At 39.3% G+C, this 8,023-nt stretch overlaps 2 long non-coding RNA genes across 7 annotated transcripts in view; both read left to right on the forward strand.

Moving 5' to 3' along the window:
• Positions 1-8,023, forward strand: part of LOC128886654 (uncharacterized) — a 52,596-nt gene that overhangs the window by 12,083 nt on the left and 32,490 nt on the right. The gene's annotated exons all lie outside the window — the stretch shown is intronic.
• Positions 15-7,224, forward strand: LOC128886652 (uncharacterized). Of its 6 annotated transcripts, XR_008459890.1 has the most exons (5): positions 15-2,437; positions 2,908-4,914; positions 4,975-5,152; positions 5,342-6,931; positions 7,069-7,224. It is a non-coding gene; the product is annotated as an uncharacterized LOC128886652 (long non-coding RNA). The 6 variants fall into 6 exon arrangements; XR_008459889.1 differs by having other exon boundaries at positions 5,342-7,224; XR_008459888.1 differs by lacking the exons at positions 5,342-6,931; positions 7,069-7,224 and having other exon boundaries at positions 2,908-3,063; positions 3,476-4,914; positions 4,975-5,306.

The following is an 8,023-nucleotide window of genomic DNA, read 5'->3' on the forward strand; positions in this document are numbered from 1 at the left end:
GGAATCCCGCATAAACTCGAGAATCCCGAATGTTCTCGGGAATCCCGGACATTTCACGGGAATCCCGAATATTTTCGGGAATCCCGCGCACCCTTAGTGTTCTCTGAACGCCCGTAGGCGTTCACCGCGCGTGGCGCATTGATCGAACGCTTACAGGCGTCCGACAGCACTCAAAGGATTAACCAGCTCGATCGATTCTCAGGATGAGGTCTTAATTTCGTCATTTCGATTCGTTCCGTTTTGGAAAACCAAAACAGAAACAAACCGGTCTACCAATCAATGAACCGAGTTAATCGAGACGAGACCAAGCCCCCTCATACGGCGTTGCAGTCCATGAAGAGAGTTCTGCAGTCTTGTCCTGTGCGGCCGCGTCGACCTGCCTCGTAGAGCGCCTCGAAACCTACGCCGCTCTGCCTCTGGAGAATGTAGCTGGTAGCGTATCTGGAGGAATAACACACAAATTTTAAAATAACACGGTCACATATTTGGTAACTTGGAAGTATGAATCTGTTAGGTTTAGTTGGTCTTCCGCAACCAGTACCCTAGTGGAACATACGTGTCCCAGTGAATATATCTGGTTGCCATTGTCCAAATAACAGTCGAGACTCACAGGAACACGTGTTTAAAAAAAATGAATATTATTTACGCTGGGGCAAATCGTCCCTTCTTATCTAACTACGATCTTTGATTTATAGCAAACCCTAGCTCGATACAATTAATTTGTAAAAGAAAAACGAACAGAATTCAAATAGAAACCAGACACGTCGAAAGGGTTGACACACCTAACAATGTGTATTATAATGACTGAACCGAAAATTCCTAATTTGTAATTTATAGTATAGTATTTATAGCAGTCGCTACTCGCTTCTGTTGTCGAAGCAATTTTAATAATTTAATAATAACTTATTAACCCTTTGCACTCGAGAGGTGACTCTCAGTCACCACTAGGTTTCCTTTAGGTTTAACTTCGTTGGAACTCGAAGTGTCAATAAAATGATTGTCGTTGAGGCAAAGGCGACCTGACTTTCAGATCTCAAATTAGAGATCTCATTCGAGAAGTCAATCTAAGCTTAGCATTCGTGACAATAGAATGCTAAGAAAGCATCTAGAGTTGCTGATAGATGCCAGACAAAAAGGCCTCGAGTGCAAAGGGTTAAACATGGGTACCGAGGTCTACGCTACTCACAACGCCTGCTTTTCTTGAACGGCAACTTTAAATAAACGTATTTAAAAAAAAGAGAAAGGAAACACTTACGATCCAAGTTGACAAAAGATGGACGACGTGCCTTGGGCATCCGTAACGCACTCGGCGCTCGCCTCGCAGAGAGCTCTCTCAGCGCAACCTCGCTGACCCTCGTCCTCGGCACGACCCACGTTACCGAAGGTCTTCAGCGACCTCATGTAACCCTAAATCCGAAATTTATTTCGTTTGCAATCTAATTAGAACCAACACGATCGCAACATAAAGTGTCCCATGAATTTGCAATCACGTAAATTGATGCATATAAATGGAAAAATTTAAATATATTCGTTATTCATGCTCGTGTGGGACAAAGTTACATTATCTCACGAGGGACATGTAACCAGACATTTTTGTCGGTTTTAGGGTTTCTGTAGTATATCTGTTGGCAACTGAACCATATATTATGTTCTATATTTTTTATATATATAGAAAGATAACAAATTTGGCCACCAAGGAATGTACTGTTGTGTTTATGCAATCTCGGAATATTTAGTATGGCCCTGAAACCTCGTCAAAGAAAAGGTCTTGGATAAGTTTCGTTTGTGTTGTTGCATGTATTCCTCGAAACAGCGTAAACGTGCCCTATGAAATTGTTTCGTACAAGTATAAATAACGAAATATTTACCTTGAGCATGGTGATAGATGCGACAGCAGCCTCCGAAACCGTGTCCCGTCTTCCCAAAGATCGAGCCGTCAAGGAACGATGGGAGAACGATGTTTTCAGCGCGTCCAAAAGATTCACCACTATGTTAATGAACTGTTAAAAAAAAAAATTCAATTTATTATCAGTTCCGGAATAATTCCTCGTCAACTCTTTCATCCATCGATACTACTTGTCAAGATGTTGAAAAATGTCTGGAACAAATCTTGTGAAAAATTAAATTTGCAATGAAAAGAAGTTCCGCGCATTTGTCCTCTACCTTATCTAATCAAGTTTTGTGAAATGTTTGAAATTATCGCGACGTATTCGTTTCGATTAATTTTTAGTCGCATCTCTTTGCTAAAATCTCTTTGCTAAAATCTCTTTGCTAAATCTCTGAACTGCGCCACTGATTCTTGGAGTAAGTACCTGCATAGGACTTGCATCGTTGTTGACCTTGTCCATGCCCTCGCCATCGGGATGCTGAGGACCACCAATCAGAGCGGTGATCACCCTGAAACCAACAGCGACCAAATTTGCCCAGGGACTTGTCGGTACTCCATCGTCGATCTCGTTTTTACTTGCTTCGTTATCGCTACCCATTCGTCCAAGCAACAGACGCATCATCATGCTTAGCATGCTCGACCAAGAGAACGCATTACTGGCACCACCTTCCTAAAAAAAAAAAAAAAAAAAAAATTCAGTCGAACGTTAAATAGGAATCAACGAGATGAATCAACCTATGTAAAGAAAATATGCATTTCCATTTAAACAAATAATGCACATGTCCTACGCACATAGTATACTACATATCGAACCATTCATTTTTTTCCGTTGACATTTTTCTCTAAATGTATCGATAACGAAGTTATAGCTTCTTACGCTATGCTTGTATAAGGATAAATAGCGACAACGTTTATTTTTACTGGCAAGTACCATTCAAGGAATTAGTATACCACTCGATTAAGGTAAAGTTATAAAATTCTGTGCTTGCCTGAATCTGATTGGAACTGACTTCTTGCAGGTCATCGAGGCCAACCTTCTTCATAGCGTTTGGCTTCTCAGCGAATTTTCTGTCCTCTCCGTCTTGCTGTTGCACCTGCGGATACTGAGGATGCTGGGGCAAGGTAGCCGCTTGCCCCAAAACGAGCAGCGCCAAACATAACGACACGTACTGAATGTACTGCATTCTGAAACAAAATTCTTCCGTCTTTCTGTCTCCTTTCTTCGAATTTTAACACTTTACCGGCCGACAGCCTTGTCGATAGACTTTTTGCTAGGACAATACTTTGTTATCTATTATTGCGATAACGTTTTATGCTCCCGTCGTTGTATAAATAATCAAATATTATATAAATATTATAGAAAAGATTCTAATAGATGAAATAAATATCGAATAATATTACATTTGTCAGAATAAACAATAAGATCCAATTTAATTGTATGTCCTTTTGCTACCGGTCGGTAAAGTGTTCATAACGAATACTTTTTCCTTAAATTTTATCATATAATTCTTTCTTCGATAATCCTCTTTATCGCTCCTTGATACGAAGCGCTTCAATAAAAGTTAGTACAGGAGCGATTCTATTTAGGTCTCCACTCTGACCTTTGACCTTCTACCAAGAAACGAGGGAAAATAAATCATAGGTCGATACGCGTGAACGCGTAAACCTGAACGACGTCGCACATCGCTGAGGAACGACGTCGAGCAAGAGAAAAGTGTGTCGGAGCGGTTAAGGTCACCTTGGCGTCACCATCTAGCCCACTTCTTGATCGAACCTGTCGGTTTGTTGAACTCGACTTGTACCGTTACAGGGAAACGCGGTCACGATCTACTGTCGTCCTCGACGATGATCGAACGATAAAAAAAAGAAGCAATATCGTGCAGATTTGGTACACGTCTCAGTCACCAAAATTCTTTCGTAACTTAGGATAGGTCGCGAAGGAGCGGGTTTTAAAACGAAACCAAGCTTTAAATGTAGATACTCGACGGGTACGGAGAAATATCAAAATATCAGAACGAATAACAAATAACATCCAATTCTTTTTTATACATATGTTTGAATATTATGATTTCGAAGGTATGCAACGACTTATAAATGGAGTACATCATTCTTTTTCCATTTGTAATTATTAGATCGTGTATATTAGGTTTAGAAATTAATTCTGTGTTTTTATATTCAATTATTTATAAATCTAGTTCAAGTAGAAATAATTACTTGTATCGTTACATTGAAATAATACCAATCTTCCAAATTCTCCACTTAATCTCCATGTATCCATCTCTACGATGAACCCATGTATTAGGTTGTCCGAAAAGTTTCTTTCGTTTTATTAATAATTAACATATACACGATATTGTGTGTTTTATGTTACATTACTGAATTGTGCACGATTCATTTCGCTTCGTTACCGTTACAGCATCAATGTCTAAGAAATTAGATTGTCTATTTATATAAACACTGCCACAGAAAACAATTGAATGCGACTCGCGAAAGAAACTTTTGGAATAACCTAATAGGTACATGTCCTAAGTCTCAACTTGATGGCCATTAGAATAGATTATTGTTTGTCGAACAGATTACAGGCGTACTCGATAATTAAAGTAATTGTAAGAGTATATTAATAAGCAAAGCTTCGTAGCTACTAAAATTAGTAGAGATACATTATAGTGACCATCAGGTTGAGACTTAGATTACGTGTATATGTAGATACGTTGCAATAGAGATCAGATCGAGGACTTAGAAGGTTGGTGTTCAAGGTTGGTTACGATTAAATGTAATGTAATTTTACAGTGAACCCTGAGACTCGAAAATTTTTAAACAAGGCATCCATAAATGTACCCTTTGTTATTTCCAATATCAGATTCTAGTAGCTTCCCTCCTCTTCTTCTAGATAGGAATAATCGTGGCAGTTAACGTCTTGTTCGTGCTTCTTGATACCCAAGGATGATAAAAGGATTTTGGATAATTACGACATCGAATGATACGATAAAGCTAGGAAGGGTCGCCAGGCGAGAAAGACTCGCCAGGTGAGGAAGACTCGTCAGGTAATGGTCAAAAATACATGGTACTCACTCGGTTACCTTCAGGTGGACTTCCTTGACACTGACTCTCAGCTCTGAAGATGAAATTCCTCGCGGGGCCTGCTATATAGCTTGCGCAGTCACGTGGGGGGTAGGGCCGCACGGCCAATGACCAACGTGCCTTTGGCACTATTTTCAATGGAACTGACCAATCTTCCGACGCTGACCGCCGCGGATCACGATGGTCCGCATCTCCCTGTGACGGGGGTTTACGGTTACTGTTCACTTCGACCGAATTCTCTGACATAAGACGGTCGACGAATGCAAAACGAAGCTCGCGAATTTCCTCGCGGTTTTCCACTTCGAAATTAAAACTTTATTAAAATTTTTTAATTAATAATTAATATTCACGGAAGTATTTCGATGTTTGCAGAGAAAATACTAAATGGAGAGCTTGTCAAAATGGCAACAAGAATTCAATGATAGCTTTTAGAATACGGTGGTTTACTTAAGGTCGCGTGTTAATATATCGACATTTTACCAAATAATTTCTTAACCACGAAGTACGATGCTGCTCGCTAATGAACGTACATTCTCGGATACCGTCAACATCTGTAATCATCGGTGATGGTAACTAGCGTAACTTTTTCACCCAGTTGAAGAAACGAATTCCTTCCAGGCGGACTTGCCGAGTTTTATTGCCACTTCAGGTTCTTCTCCGACGGCACGACCGCGAATCATTGGTACTGGTACTATTTATACGCATATTGTATAAATATGTTTATTAACACAGAAAATATATATAAAATGTTTATATTACATACAAATATATTGATATAATTTATTAACTTATAAAATGAATTTCATACATTCATATAAACATTATTATTATTAATATAACATAATATAAATATTAAATATATTAGTATAAAATGAAGAAGCGATATAAAGAAACAATTTAAAAAATCAAATACTTTAATTATAAAATGGTTCAACGGTAAAACTCACAATGCCAAGATCCTGCACTCGAGGTGCAGAAATATATATACATATAAATTTTTTTGAAAAAACGCTTTTCAAAAATGTTGAAAATCGTAGTCCTAGTCGTTTCGTAATTTTAGAGGAATTTCAACAAGGTAAAACCGTAACTATCGTTCCATCGACTCATCCACCAATCCCATGGCCAGAGGCTTTCCTTTTCTTTGCCAAGGACCATCTTTTACACTCGCCGTCTTAGTGCTCGCGATTCATCATAACTGTTTCGGTAGCGGGATGCTGCCGCGTGTTCTTATTAGGAGTATCGTGCTAATCATGCCTCTCAGAAACAACCTGCGCTCCCTGTAAAGCGTAAATCGAACCATCGACGAAACGTATTTAGCGACCTAATTGGTCGTCCCCTGTCAATACTCCTAGCGAATTCCAGCGAGTCGAGCCACTCGTGCGGTAAACGCCGATAGGCGTTCAGACGCGTGTGTTAAAGATACGAGCACGGTGATTCCGCACGGATGTGTCTGCATATGGATTTTAATAATATTTAGACAATTTTTTTTTTTTTTTTTTGGAAATCTAGAATGAACATGTTTCATAAACAGTTTAGATGATTGATACGAAAGTTTTCAAAATAGTGTTCCACAAGAATAAATTGTATCGAGCAAGTACGAATCCCTATGATATGCTAAATCTTACATATACTGTCAAGGTATTTCTTCCAGCAAATTGATCCAAAACCATCTCTCCATTTACCGGAAGTTTCGTGGTAGCCTGTCGGGACAGTCATTGACCACGCGACACACTTCGCTAGTCGAATCGCTATGCCACGATACGATATTAAAAACCGGTTGTTTACACTCTGCGCATTCTTGTTTATATTTTAAGTACCACGTGCAGTGCAACGTTTTGACGGCATCGATTCTCGTTTCTTTGGATTTCCTCGAGCCGGTGTTTCTCAAATATCATTCACCTGCGAACAGCTTCAATGGCACTTTTGTGCACAGGGACTGAGCCTAAGAATTTTTATTGAATGGTAATGTAGCAAAAAATCCTTTCCTTTGTCCTCTACCAGTATTGCATATATTGATAATCGACGCCTCAGACTTTAAACTCATCAACACATTTCGGATCGCTGTTTCATATTATTTTTTTTTTTTAACGAAATTTCAGACACAGTAAGAGCATCGCTATTGTCCTTTTGGAATTGTGCAGAAAATATAAAATGAATGATTTACAGAAGAGATCGTTTTACGATTCTCTTCCTCTTGGACGGAGAGTAAGGAACATGCACTTTCTTCGCAAGAGAAGACTTTAAGGAATGAGATCTTAGAAGGTTCGTAGAAATGGGGGCCTCGCAACGACCACGAATGCTGTGTTTTGGTACAAAGAAGAATTGCCCTCAATTCACTCCGTTTAACGAGTTTCTAGGTCAAGCATTTGCTTTCCTGAAAATATTCACCGTGTGCTTAAATAACGTCGCGCCCGTTCTTCGTGAACCAACCTCGAGAAATTGTCGGTGCTGAACCATCTATGTATAATAAGGCTGAAAGGAATAGGAGACTGGGTCCGCTATTAGACCTTTACCACTGACACAGAAATGCCAGCGGTCATGCCAGCGAGCCTGAACCAGTGATTTTAGTTCGACATTCCCTTCCACCCATTACCTCCGTGGCCGTTTATAATTTAAGGTGGTTTAATAAAATGATAACAGTTCAGATCGTCTTTTAACTTTGAAACCTTAACATCTTATCCCGCGAAATAGCTGCTACGTATTAAATTCAGGCCAAATTTTACAATTTGGTATCAGGAGAACATGATATGCGAAGAGGTGGCACGAAGGAAATCCGGTACGTATCAACTAACACCTCTTAACGCCTTCTAACATATTTTAACATCTCCTAATAACACATGAAGAATGACGTAATATACAGCATCGTGGAAATTTTCACTTTAATTCCCCTTCATTTCCTTACACATTTCCCTTTAATTTCCCCCATTTCCTCGTATATTTCCCTTTAATTTCCCTCCATTACCTTACACATTTCCCTTTAATTTCCCTCCATTTCCTGGTATACTTTCCTTTAGTTTCCTTCCATTTCCTGGTATATTTCCCTTTAATTTCCCT

Source organism: Hylaeus anthracinus, unplaced genomic scaffold (genome assembly GCF_026225885.1).
Source record: "Hylaeus anthracinus isolate JK02 unplaced genomic scaffold, UHH_iyHylAnth1.0_haploid 11985, whole genome shotgun sequence".
NCBI lineage: Eukaryota > Metazoa > Arthropoda > Insecta > Hymenoptera > Colletidae > Hylaeus > Hylaeus anthracinus.